This window comes from Pleurodeles waltl, chromosome 6, assembly GCF_031143425.1.
Source record: "Pleurodeles waltl isolate 20211129_DDA chromosome 6, aPleWal1.hap1.20221129, whole genome shotgun sequence".
Taxonomy (NCBI): Eukaryota; Metazoa; Chordata; class Amphibia; order Caudata; family Salamandridae; genus Pleurodeles; species Pleurodeles waltl.
The window spans coordinates 225,684,256-225,698,048 of record NC_090445.1 but is presented as its reverse complement, the minus strand read 5'-3'; the positions used below and the strand labels follow the sequence as shown (position 1 = coordinate 225,698,048).

Below are 13,793 nucleotides of genomic sequence, written 5' to 3'. Positions count from 1 at the left end.
ACAGGTGCATTGTCCAGAGGCCTGTGGAGAGATGGAGCATGGGCAGTTCAAGGATGGACAGGGTGACTATGTGGGACAGTGGGATGACATCAGGTGGTATCCATTGCTGGCGGGGGTCTTGACATCCTACTCTGTCTTCTTGCGAGATCTCAGGGCCCTCTTGCGGGGTGGTTCTTCTCCTGCAGGAGGTGGGGGTCTGGTGGGCTGCTGCTGTGCGGGGGCCTCCTGTCCACTAGCGCCGGCGGAGGTGGTTGGCTGTTCTTGGTCCAGGCTAGTGGCAGGGGCCCTTGGGTGTTGTTCAGTGTCCGCCCTGTTGTTGACGAGGTCCTGCAGCAGCCCTACCATGGTAACCAGGGTGGTGTTGATGGCTCTGATGTCCTCCCTGTACCCCCGATAGTGTTCCTCCTGCAGCACCTGGATCTCCTGGAACCGGGCCAGTACCGTCGCCATCGTCTCCTGGGAGCGGTTGTATGCTCCCATGATGGTGGTGAGGACCTCGTGGAGAGTGGGTTCCCTGGGCCTCTCCTCCCCCCCCTGTCGCACAGCTGCCCTCCGAGTTCCCCTGTTTCCCTGGGCCTCTGCCCCCTGGCCGGTGTGCCCACTACCACTGCCCCCAGGTCCCTGTTGTTGTTGGGGTGGTGGGTTATCCTGGGTGCCCTGTAGTGGTAGACACACCGCAGATTGACGCGCCCTGGAGACAGAGGCATGGGCCCGCTGGGTGGGAGCTGTGCTGGTGTTCCCAGAGGGGTTTGGGTCTGTAGTGGCCTGGGCCTGTGTGAGGGGAACCGACTGTCCAGAGGTCCCCGATGGTCCGGGCTGGTCATCGGTGTCCAGGTCGACAGAGCTGCTGTCATCGCTGACGGCCTCTTGGGTGGGGGGTGTGGAGAATTCTGGCCCCTCCGCCGCGGTGTGTTGACGGTCGGGTCCTGCAGGGGTATAGAGGTATGGTTATAGTTTCAATGTGTGGCATATGGGTGTATCTGTGGGTTCCCGTGTCCCCAAGTGCTGGCATTCATGTGTGGGGGCTTTGGTGAGGGTGGCTTGTGGGGGGGATGTGTATATGCATTGGGCATGCTTTGGTGATGGGTGTCCATGCTTAGTGGACGCATGCAGGCCTAGGTTTTGGGATGTGTGGGTTGTGATGGTGAGACATTGGCGGGGAATAGGTGTGCTGGGGGTGGGGGTGAGGATGGTGGTGGGGGTGAGGATGGTGGTGGGGGTGAGGGTGGGGGTGACGATGGGGGTGGGGGTGAGGGTGGGGTTCGAGGATGGGGGTGAGGTTTGGGGTCTGATTTGGCATGCAGGTGGGGGGGAAGCAGTATTGAAGCTTCAACTTACCAGTATCCATTCCTCCGCCGACTCCTGCCAGGCCGTCAGGATGCAGGATGTTCAAGACTTCCTCCTCCCATGATGTGAATTGTGGGGGTTGAGGTGGGGGTCCTCCGCCAGTCTTCTGCACGGCGATGTTGTGCCTGGATACCATGGAACGCACCTTCCCCCGTAGGTCGTTCCATCGCTTCCTGATGTCTTCCCGATTTCTGGGGTGCTGTCCCACTGCGTTCACCCTGTCGACAATCCTCTGCCATAGCTCCGTCCTCCGGGCAATGCTGGTGTATTGTATCTGTGTGCCGAACAGCTGGGGCTCTACCCGAACGATTTCCTCCACCATGACCCTGAGTTCTTCGTCTGTGAAGCGGGGTTGTCTTTGGGGTGCCATGGGGTGGTGTGTATGATGTGTGGGGTGGAGTATGTGTATTTAAGTGAGTTGAGTGTGGTGGTGTGTGTTGTTTTGTGTGTGGATAGTGTGTGGGTGATGGTGTTGAGTGGCTGTGGCTGTTATTTTTTGGATGCTGGTGTCTCGCTCTTGCCTTCTTGACGAATTTTTTAGCGTAGGGGTTTGTGGGTGATGTGGGTGTGTGTTTTATATTGTATTGTGTGTGTGGGAGTGGTGTGTGTATGTGTATCAGGTGTGTGGGATTCAAATCGTCCAATGTGGCTGAGTTTTGTTCATTTGTGTGTATTCTGACTGCGGCGGTGTGTCCCGCCAATGGAATACCGCGTTTGAATGACCGCCGCGTGGATTCGTGGGTCGTAATGGGATGGGCGTATTTCTGTTGGCGTGGCGGTGGAGGTTTGGTCACCTCCACCTTTCCGCCGACCGCTGGTCTGGCGGTCTGTTGTGGCGGTCGGATTTTCGGAGGTTTGCCTTCTGCGGGTCAGAATGACCGTGGCGGGTTTCCGCGACCGCGGCGGGATTATGGAGGATTTCTGACCGGCGGTAGGCGCCTTTTACCGCCGAGGTCAGAATGACCACCATAGTTTCTTAGACTATTTGCTAACTGGGCGAGTGGTTCCAGAAACATATTAAGCAGAAGTTGGGACTTGGGTAACCTTGTCTCCTTCTTCTGATGATTTGAATTTATCACTTGAATAGGGTTGACTATTTAATGTAACTTCCCTACTGAGATTTTTGTACATCATCTCTATTACTTTTATAAAACGTTATGCAAATATTATGGCATTTACACCATGCTACAAAAATGTTAATGATACATAATTAAAGACCTCTCTGCATTGATGGTATTTGCAAGCTTATCTCATGAAGAAAGGCTGAATGCACTGTACAGGGTATTTATGAATTCAGATAAATGTTTTTGGAATGTAACTGCTGACCTAAGTCCTTATTGCGAGTGCCCTGGAATAGGGTAGGGGGTTAATTATTGCACATGGTAAAAATCATCACCTAGGGCTGAGGTATTTACAGGGTGTAGTAAGTACCTCATATTCTGAGTATTCCCCAGAAAAAATAGGAAATACGTGAGGAATTGGTGTGTTCTACAGTAAATGCCACATGAATTGTATTTTACTATTCATTTTCCCTTCTGTTAATTTTGGAATGTTTGACATGTTGTAATTGACCTGCGGAAAATTGTGTGTGTGGAAATTGGAGAGGCTAGAAACCACATATAAAATAATTCAGCCTCATTCTTCTGATCAGAGATTAAGCAAGTAACATTCTACTTACAGTATTGAATTTGATGTGCTGAATCATCCAAACATATATTGGAGTCTACGATCACCTATACGATTCACCTCTTCTTAAATACCTTTCAGGCGTAATGCATAATAGCTGATTTTCCAGGAGGCTAGAACACACCGCTTTTTCAAAGATTTTCAATTGCTCACATACACGCCTACAGGAAGGCAAGCTAAATCTGCAGTTTCTGCCCACAATATCATTTTACAGCATTTACTACTTCAGTTGTGAGTTTAGCATATTGTTTTCCTCTCTACTTGGGCCCTCATGCCAATCTGTGTGGTAAAACAGATTCTATATAAATCTGGTAAAATCTTAACAAGTCTGTGGGGAGTTTCACCTCACGTGAGAAACCCCAGCTCTAGCTATATTTAAGCTGTACGGACAACACTGATACAGGTGGAAATATCACCTTCATCTAAAAGCAGTTGGTAAATTATTTCAGTCATGAAAAATACTATATTGATCAGTAAAACCATACTTAAAAACATGACAACTCACAACATAAAAAGGTACTGTACTTTCTCAAAAAAAGATTGCCACCCAACTCTCATCAATGTATGAAAGTTTAATAATGTCTGCAATTAGGAACACTTGTGTGAGCCTTCACACAGGATTGTCTTAATCTCTACACAAGCCCATAAATCCTTACAAATACTCACCTACACTAACAATCACCAACATGGAGGCACTTCAAGTTGGGCATGTTATTGACTTCACCGGACCTTGTTGCTGCTGGAAGATGAGGAGCAAAATATCAAGTATGTAGAATAGACCCAACATTCACGTACAAGAGACTACATGATAACCTATTGCCTCACCAAGGACACTATTTACATTCTGTCTGCCATTAGGGAGACTGTGGAGCCTGATAAGCTGCCATATGCTCTTTTTTCAAATCACTGACAGCCCTGCATTTTTGTAACAGGTTTCTACCAGTTTACAACGGGTATGGTGGATGTCACAAATATCATGACTGATAACCACTCTGTGAAAACCATTGTCTTATCAAGTGCAATCATACAGGAGGGCAGATATCAATGAATGCACAACAATTTATTACGCATTTGGACTATTGAAGTGCCATTTTCTGCGTCTTTACAGAACAGAGTGTGCCTTGACGTATGAGCTAGCTAAGATGTCCTGAACAGCACTGTTTCGTTTAATGATGCACAACATTGCAGTGAGATTACGTGAGCCATTGGCAGATGAGAGAGACACACAAAACACAGGGGAGGAGGATGAATGGGACGAATCCGACATCAACGAAAATTAAATTAGAGACAGAACCATTTGTTAGTTACCTCTCAAATTATCTAAGTCACAATGTTTATTCATTCAAATTATATTTTTAAAACGCTACTAACCACCTTTGGCTAGCCTCATTATTTTAATAAAAAATTATACAAAATTGTAAAGCTTAAAATAATTTATTTTGAAAAGTGCTCATCTTGAACCTTGTGATACTTCATAGGATTAATTGTGGTAGGTTCTGAATCTTTTTACCATTATTAGACACACTGAAAAATGCACAAGAAGGGTATTTATTTATTTTATTATAATGAGCATTCTATTCTAGTGCATAAAATGTTAATTGTTATAACTCTACAATGGAAATGAAAACGATTAATAAACAAATAATTAAAAATAATTGCACATTGTAATAATGATTCAAAATTCTATTGCATGAAAAGATGAACTCTAGCACTACCCTTCAACCCACCCCTTCTTGCCTCTATCTAAGCTGTCTTAGAACCATATGGGCCTGTGTGAGTTTTTAAGTTGGCCTCAGATGAACAACAGAAGTGTTGTTCTGTGAGAAGAAGGTAATTGTCTATCTCATCTTGGTAGCTATGTCGTCTCAACAAGCCGACAAAGTGGGGTTGTCCCTAAGAATCCAGCCTGTGTCCTTGAAGGGCCTTTGCAGCTTTTACTTGCTTGATTTGGTCTCCTAGAAAGTTGAAGATTTCCTCTGTGCCTTCTACTTGTCTGTACCCTGCTTACACTGAGTGTTGTCATTATTTTGAAAAGGTCAGACTTTACATCGAATAATGTCGAATGCCAGAATTAACATATTACTCTTGTTGCATCTTCACTGAAATCTGTCAAGGCATAAATCATGTAAATATACATATTATTGCTCAACCGTAAAACTATAATTGTAGCAATTGTTATATGGTAAACTTGTGCAAACAATAGTAAATGCAACATAAGTTTTTAAACGAGAAATAAACACTTAAATGAATATATGAATACATATGGAAGGCAATGGAGAGATACATAAGCAGAAAATGGGAAGATTACAACACTTTCATGTCAACAGGTTCATGCCACAGAGCTTGACAACCTTCTCGATGAAATGCAGTTGAAACATGTGTAAATGTGGTATTGACTGGTGGATTACACAGGCTAAAACATCTGTCAAATATTGAGTGAATTAAAGGTATATTGATAGAACGGAGTGATTTTGTCAAAAAACAAACAGCTCCAGGGGAATGATAGTCTACTTTTGTACTAATGTTGTCAGCTATTTTAGAAGGCACTTGCTTAATAATTTTCCTAAAGAGTAATAACAATATTATTTTGTAGCTTTGAGGGGCAAACTTTGAAACTTTTTAATATAGGGGAGCCAGAATGTTCTTTTCCAAGAGTGAGGAACTAAGCCAGAAGCTGAATAAGATTTAAATATTGAAAGAAGAAGTGCCTCCCACAAGGCGGGGTTGTCTTTCATAATGAAAACCAGGATTCTATCCAGACCTGCTGCAATTGAATTTCATAGTCCTTTTATGTATGATTTTATGAGGGCAGAGATCATATTAACCCACAGAACATTTTCAGCATCCTCATGTATTTCAAAGTTTGCAGAGTTAAAGGATTCAGTATTCATGACATGCATTACAGTTCAAAATGAAATGTGGCCCAGCCTTTTTCCAGAATTGACTGTGTGGGTTTTCTTCCTTGTCTCTAGGCCAGAGGCAATAATACACATAAAGGTTTTGCTTTTACTTTCTTTTGGAGCACTTTGTGCAGTGGACAACAAATAGTCTTCCTTGATTATGCTTCTTTTTCTCCAATACACGTACACTTTTTTGCTCAGCTTTCTGGTCTCACAGTACCTCAGTGGATAAACGTCTTTAAGTTGTAGCTTAATGCATTTATTTATTGCTGTAGCTGGTGCATTTTTCTGTCTGTTCAGCTGTTTAGCATGTTGTTAACTAACTAACTAACTGTAGAGTTTTGAAGCCAAAAAGTCAATGGCATAATCGTAAATTCAGGGACTTGCTGTAAATTCACAGTTGTTCATAATATTGAAATAAATGAAGTAGAAGCTATCAGCGCCTAATATTCTTTAGAGGTTTCTTTGCCTGATTAATCTGTTTTCTGATTTCCACTCTGGTCTTCACGACATTCTGAAGATGCTCCTGGACTGGTTCATAAAATTGCTATGTGAGAGGTTGTGGTCACCTGTATCAGTGGGAACAAGCTTGATGCCTTCACAAAGGGAGTAAAATTGAGGTTATTACATAGTGAATTACAGTACTATTAACCCTTTCCATCTGGGTAATTTTTGCTGTCTCCCTCAGTGAGATCGTTAGGCATTACATAATAACTTCTCATATCATCTCAAATAGCAAGAGTCCCTGTTTATCTGCTCTACTATTCTTTCTAAATTCTGTTTCAGGGATATTACATTGATTCTCAGCCTTCTTGTATATTTGGGCCGCCATCAGATGATGGAAATTTAGGTCAGAACAAAGTGTAGTGTATCTGTTCATGAAAAGCTACACTGTAGCTTGTTCTGAAAGAAATTGCGACAAGCTCAATGCCAGACTTCCGGACCTTTATTACATAACATTCTCTTGAGCTGACTTTTTGTGTTGAACTCAAAATTGCTGATCAAGCTCATATTAAATATACAAGTGAAATAACTACCTTGAAGTATCATTATTCTTCTAATGCCTTATTGGTGCTTAATGGCCTTGTAAAAGTTATAGTGCTGAAACACGTATTGGCTGTTCTTGATATCCACCACGACTGTTGTAGTTACCTATCACATCTTCACTGGGCTGAGATATTTACTACTGGTCATATTCAACAAACAAATTATATGTATAAAGTCTAATATGTATGAATTATACCATTGTTGTATAAACATATTTGGATGTTGTTAACACCCCAGCTTAAGGGATAATACTTCAGTTACATCCCTTGTGACTTTAACATTGAACTATTTTTTTGGACCATATACTACTGATCTATAATTATTTTATGTGCTCATGACAGTTTCTATTGTATGTTGTACTTTGAGAAAGGTAGTTTGCACCACTCTGATAGAACCCTTTTAGTAGCAAGGTGCTGCCTCATGAAACACCTAATTACACTTATTCATGCATTTTAATATGCTGCGTTAATGCACATATAGCCACAATTTGACCACTGAAAAGGCCTCCATCAAATAGTTTGTGATCTTTACATTCAGATCAACACATATAATACAGTTATTACAGTTTTTTTACATAAGTAATTAACTCAAAAACATTTACTACAAATTTATCATGCTTTTTGCCGGGCAGAATGCAACAATTAAAAATCAATAGAGATCAATAGTCCTTCTGTTCATGACTTGGAACCCTTAACTTAACCTCTGCAGTGTTTATTTATTTGGAAATATTCACAATTACATAATTACCAATTACTAATATTATAGGCAAGCCACCTTTCGGGTACACTGTATAAGAAATATCATCTAGTTTAGGACTCACAAAACAGTCTTTTAGGTTAAAACCATTCTTCTGACAGGCTTCCTGGAGAGATATAGTGGTACTTCTAAACACAAGAAAGAGGGACAAGGGGCGAATCAAGATCCAGCATGCATGCCCCCAATACGGCTTATGTAAAGAGTATGCAGTTCCTAAGATATAAGACGAAGAAGAGATCGGAGATAGCCCGAGAAACCAGATCAAGCGATCTGATCTCTTAGGAGCAAGGGCCCTCGCACACACAAATGAGTGTTGTGCTTTATCATCGGGCAGCTACTCGTTGAGCCGGTGCTGCAGTGCCCAACGGGCCCCACTGGGCGGCTCTTTGCTGGAGTATTTTATATCTTGCAGATGTGAAGAGCGAGGTGCCGCGTTCTGTGTGGTGATGTGAGTAGACTGGTGTTAAGTGAGGATAAAAATAACTAAGGGGCATCCTAATCCTATTTAATATACAGGTACCCTTGTTCTAATTACAAAATTATATAACATAAGTCACCAATGAATATAGTAGTCCAAACTGGCTCAAAAAGTGATATGTACAGAGAAGGTCGACATGTTTCTTGCCTATTTAATGTCAGAAATGATCAGGGCAATTCATCTGAACCGAAATCCTAATCTACTCTAGGCCTCCAGAGTGTGCAGGGATTATTATAATCATAACCAAAAGGCGTCCACACTTTATATAGTATACCTTCAAGGATAAAAAACGACCTGAAAAGAGAAGAAGAGAAAACAACACAGAGTAATATTGACCTCAGTACTATTGGCATGCTTGTCTACCAATCTACAAGCATGCCAATATCCAGCACATTGTGTCAAATTGGGACGCAAAAGGACCAGGAATAACAACAGGGCAGCACTGTTTGAACCACGCACTTGCACCCATGAAGATATCCTGACATGTGTGACATCATTTTCCCCGATTTCCAACAAGATAAGGAAGATCATTAGGAGACACTGGAAAATCTTGGGAACAGGGTCCCTTTCTCTACAAGTCCCACGTTTTGATTTCAAGCACACTAATAACATTAAGGATATGATTGTACACATGCGTCCATGGGCAGCCATAAGACAAACACAACAACCATTGTGGGGGCTACTGCCAGTCACAGGACATTACCCATGCGGCTCCTGTGGGGTCTGCAACTTCACAGAACCACTGAAAGTCATTCAACTTGATCATAGACATACCTGGAAACTATATAGGCATGACAACCCATGCAGTCAAGATCAGAATCATGGAACATCGCAGTGGTATTTGGTGTAAGAAGATCACTACATGGATCAGTACGAATTTCCGTGATACACACACTCGGGATGACTTAAACTGGACAGCCTGGGAAGCACACCCCCAGGTAAACAAGAATTCCTTATTTCACAGAGAAAAGAAATAGATTTTTTGTTTGGTGATGCATAAAACGGGGCTAACTGACGATATACCAAGGGGAGAACTGACTGTTTGAGAATCTACTAGACCCTCCCATACATGTCCCATATATTAGTATGCTAACCTCTACACACTGTCTTGACAGATGACTAACTCGTCCCAATGACCCATCTAGATAGGGTTATCAGCACATACCTTTTTGGTGGTGTAACAATTGTGGTTACTGCTATGTACTCCAGAGATTAGTGCCCCGGTTTCATTATCCAGAGATTGGCAGATATATCATTAGCTAAGTTCCATTGTGAGCAGCCTCTGTACCCTCTTTTGGTGAACTTATTAATGAGTCCTGTCTACTCGTTTATAGGGAGTACTTGTCGATTTTCTTTGATAATTGGAAATACAACGAAAAAAAATTCCTGTCTTTTGTATTTTGTGTCCATTCTGACACAGGCATTACGTAGTCTGCCTGTTTCAAGATGGGGCCCTTGGATGAGTACTATCAGTCATCGTCAATTGATATGGTTTTGGAATTTTAAAGGCATTTGATCTTCCCGCCTGCATCTGCTGACGTGGCCCCGGACCCCTTCGCAACCTTTCTGGAAAACTTTTCCCATTCCCTCAAAACCACATATTTTATGCATCTCTTTACATGTGCTACCTTCAAGATGGCCGCGGTTATCGGATGAGACGCTGTGACACAGGCATTCAGGCCATATGCTGCCTGTTTCAAAATGGCTTCCATGGACGAGTACTGTCATAGTTGTTCTCAACTGATATGTTTCTGGCATTTTTAACGGTGCTTTGGGCTAGCCACCTGCATTTGCTGATGCAACCCCGGTCTCCTTGGTAACTCGTCTGGTGCATTTCCCCCACCTGCACAGGGGCATGTATTTGATGCCTCTCCGTATACGTGCTACCTTCAAGATGGCCACCGTTATCGCTTGAGACATGTACATAGCGGTCCAGCCTCCAGGGGGGCCACAGTCACCTCCAGGTCATGGGCGAAATCCGCTTCTGCTCTCTGTTAGTACTAGCCGCAACTTTCTCCTGTGATACTTTGTAATTTTCGCTTGAATCTTGATTTAGTGGTGTATCAATGATGATTGCCCCTGTCTCTTTCCCTAAGATTATTCTGAATGCCAGTGAGCGTTTTCTTTGCCACTCATGCCACTCTGCCTAATATGGTATGGCTTTTAATTATTGGCTATGGGTACTTTGGCCTTTCGAACATTGCATTATCCAGAATTGTGAAGTGCGATCAACCGCCTTATGTATTATATGGGTGTGTTTTTGCGTAATTACACTATATTATGATGCACTGATGTAACACCTTCCCAGCATGCGCTTTTCATACTGTGTTGCATGTCTCTTGTGGTCAATATTACTCTGTTGTCATTTTTTTTACCTTTCATTATATTGGTTGGTTTGAGGAAAAGAGGTCATTAGTAGTGGTATTCAACATATTTATCTACAAGGGCGTTATGGTGATGTTCTGTGTCCTGTTTTAGCATCTTTCCCTGTTACGAGGTGTATGATTTTTATCCTCCTTTGTAGACTTCTCCCTTTATTTTATTTATTTAGCATGAACTTTTGTATTCTTTATTTATATTTCATACATGAAAACAAGCTTTGTGAACAGGCCCCTTTCTGTGTCCCCCCTCAAGAACAGGACAGTGCCTAGAATTGTGAAAGAAGCTCTGCTGTCGTAACCTATCCCTAGAAGAAGATGAAACAGTACTGCCTATCATGGAGGACAGCAGATCCCTATTCAGTAAACCATCAATGGGGCACATTTATCTGAAGCCTGCAAGGAGGCCATCATGAATAAGTTAGCTGTCAAGGACCCAGCCCAATCATCTCAATCTCATTGATGATCAGCAAAGTTGTAAATACAGTCCATTATACTTTTGTAGCCACTCGGATGTAGTGTTGGATGCTGGCGAACCCAGGCATCAGTAATATCCCTGCAGTACTTTGACACCAGTTGGGCCAGTAATTGGTCTCCTCCGAACGATAGTAAGCGCACAAGCACACCGACTACCAGATCCCTAAAAGCCCTGTCAATAGGACACGGAGTCTCTTCTTACTTTGTGAACTAGACTTTTGGCACTCTGTTAACATCTTCTGAGACTCGGGTGCAGTCCTGTTCATTTTGTGTAGTGGGTTTTCGAATGGTGTTGCAAAATCTAAGCCCGTAAGGCTCCAACCTGTTCAGCTGCCCTGTTTTGACTCTGAGGCAACTGACAAGCTAAGCCAAAAGGCAGATAAATTAAAACAGTAAATTGCAGCATTCCAGCTAGCACCTTGCTGCCAGTGCTTAACGTGTAAAAGAATATCTGCTGCGGCCCAGCTTATTCTCAGGAGCCTGCTGCTGCACTTCCAAGTGTCCGGGTTACCAAATTGCAAGGATGTCCAGTCTTGATTTAACCTCTTGCCTGTCATTCACCAATATACTTTCCCAGGCCTCTTTATCTCGCCTTTTTTATCCCTGCTATTAACCTTTTTCACTAGTATTCCGTCTTTCTCTTCCTTCTGCTTTCCCACTTTGTTACCTTTCTCTCTTTTGTTCTCGGCCAGAGTCTGATGATTAGAAAAATACGTCCTGATCCCTAAAATAGGAGTGCTGGCCACCCCCACTTGCAACCACTGCTCAAATTAGGCACTGTTGGCCCAGCTGAATGCGACTTGTAAATTCAGTCCAAAATAAAGCATTTGGGAGCCAGAAGTTCCTCCATCCTGTTGCTTCTTGGCGTGATTTGCTACCTGCAAGTTGTAAATAGAAGTAAGAGGCTGTAGTGGTTTGCTTGGCTTGAAAGGTGGAGGATGTCAAGGAGATGGGAAGACTTCAGATAAGCAGAAGGAAGTATTCCATGACCAAAACGTTATCGATTATACCGGCTGGCATTTCTGGCTGGTAAAATTGGACTTGGTGTTACCCCGCCGGTAGAGGGAATACTGGATATGTGTGATCAGTCAGAATGGGCATACTGCTCCACCCGACACATAGTGGGCTGCTAAATCAGGCGTCCACTTTCAAAAGTAACCCTGCCGCCTGCAACTCGGCTGCTGTGTGCATCAGGGGGCCCTAAATTTACTGATTGATGCACCCGTTGTATTGCGTGGCAGCACTTATGTTTGTACATAAGTGCCCTGTGTGGCAATGGCCATATTTTAAAGGTATCTGACTAGTTCAAACATAACGCTGCTTCATTGAAATAATAATTTACATAACCTAGAGAGCGAACTGGGAACCAGGAGATCTGAATTCTTTAGCTACAAATGAATCTAATAAGCTTCCGAATGCCATTCAGATCACTCAATCGAGGTGCCTTGGTGTGGAGTCTTCAGACCCCATTCGCTAGGGAGCGAAGAAGCCTTCCGACTTCTTTGCAGAACGGGATAACATCGCACACCCGCTGTATTTCCAGACTCGCCTTCCGAATAAAAGCAGTGTCTCGGAGGCCAGATGAGCTGAAAAAAAATACTCTGATCTCTCCCTTCCCTTTCCCCCACGGATAAATAAGTGTAACTGCCGGGCTTGCCACGATAAAAGGCCGCCGATAACATCAGCCATCGCGTGGCCTTTTTGTATTAAGGCGCAAAATCGTCTTCAGCGCGTGAAAGAAGGCAGCTTGCTGAGTTTATCTTTCCGCCAGATGCATGACAGCTGAATAGCAGGTGCCAGAGGACCAAGCGAAGCCTCGCTATCGGAGGGAGAGAGAGAAAGTAGCAGGAGCCTGCTGTGCGGGGAGAGGGGGGGCGTTGAGAAGCAAAGACGCCGAAGGGAGTCTGTGGAAGATGGTATGGGGCGGCGTTTAGGCTCGAGCTGGTAAAGCAGCATGCAGGCTTAGCTAACATATTAATGTAAAGGACAGTTGCCTTTCTTAATCCTTTCTTAATTCTATTTATTTTTCTCCTGTTCTTAATTTGGGCTGTTGTATTGTTCTTTTAATGCCTGTCAAGTCCTAGTATTTTGTATAAAGTAAAAACCTCTCTGTCAAGACCCTCGGGGTCAGATTGGGGACACAATTAGGACTGTGCACTCCCAAAAAGGCGGCCAGATTCCCGGATCGTCCTTTCATTGATCGCCATTTGCTTAGTCTCACTGCACTAACTTTTAGAGAAATGTTAAATACAGCATTTGATAGATTATAAAGCCTGTAAAGTTGGTAAAAACTAGAAGCTCTGCAGTTTGGCCAGGCTAGCCAGGTGAAATAAAATGGCCACATCCAGATACCTGGCTAGGGTTCCCACCTGGTCATATTTTTTTTACCAGCATGAACAGTATTTTAATGACCTAGCTGGTACGAAAGTGAATAAAGCCACCCAAAGACGGTATTTTTAGCTCTGGTCATTACATACTTAATAAGCAAATGTAATGCAAAAGTACATTCAAATGTTTTCTTAAAGGTGAGTTAAACCTATACAAAGGTAGAAAAGCCATTTAAAAAAGTAATATAGATGTTTTTATGTAAAGAGTCCTCATTATTTATCATGGTTCAGGGCTTTGCAGAATCTGGCCATTTATTTGTTTGTTTGTGTAGCTTTATACAGCGTGAACACGGACCAAAGGCATTGGAGTGATTTACATGAGCACTAGTTAAATTGC

General features: G+C 43.1%; 1 protein-coding gene across 4 annotated transcripts in view; it reads left to right on the top strand.

Moving 5' to 3' along the window:
* Nucleotides 1-13,793, top strand: part of DCAKD (dephospho-CoA kinase domain containing) — a 292,941-nt gene that overhangs the window by 231,513 nt on the left and 47,635 nt on the right. The window lies entirely within an intron of this gene.